Source organism: Diachasma alloeum, unplaced genomic scaffold, assembly GCF_001412515.2.
Source record: "Diachasma alloeum isolate Michigan unplaced genomic scaffold, Dall2.0 Dall_scaffold_00753, whole genome shotgun sequence".
Lineage (NCBI taxonomy): Eukaryota > Metazoa > Arthropoda > Insecta > Hymenoptera > Braconidae > Diachasma > Diachasma alloeum.
Window position 1 is genome coordinate 280,292 of NW_021680883.1, and position 369 is coordinate 280,660.

Below are 369 nucleotides of genomic sequence, written 5' to 3' on the forward strand. Positions count from 1 at the left end.
AATCAGCAATCCTGTGGTGAGGAGGGTACTATGGACGTTGGGGACCGATGGGCCCCGTTTGTGAATTCGATTGGGGTCATTTAACATGAAGAAACGATCCCCGCCGGTTTTGGGGGTAAAAAATTTTTTCATCGAAAAAAATGGAAAGGGGTTAACCTTCAATTTTTTTCGAGGAAAAAATTTTTCACCCCCAAAACCGGCGGGGACCGTTTCTTCATGTTAAGTAACCCCAATCGAATTCACAAATGGGGCCCATCGGTCCCCAACGTCCATAGGACCCTCCTCACCGCAGGATTTCTGATTGAATTTGGTCAATTTTGGTTTTTTGGCCATATCTCCGTCAATTTTCGTCAAAAATCAATTTGACCA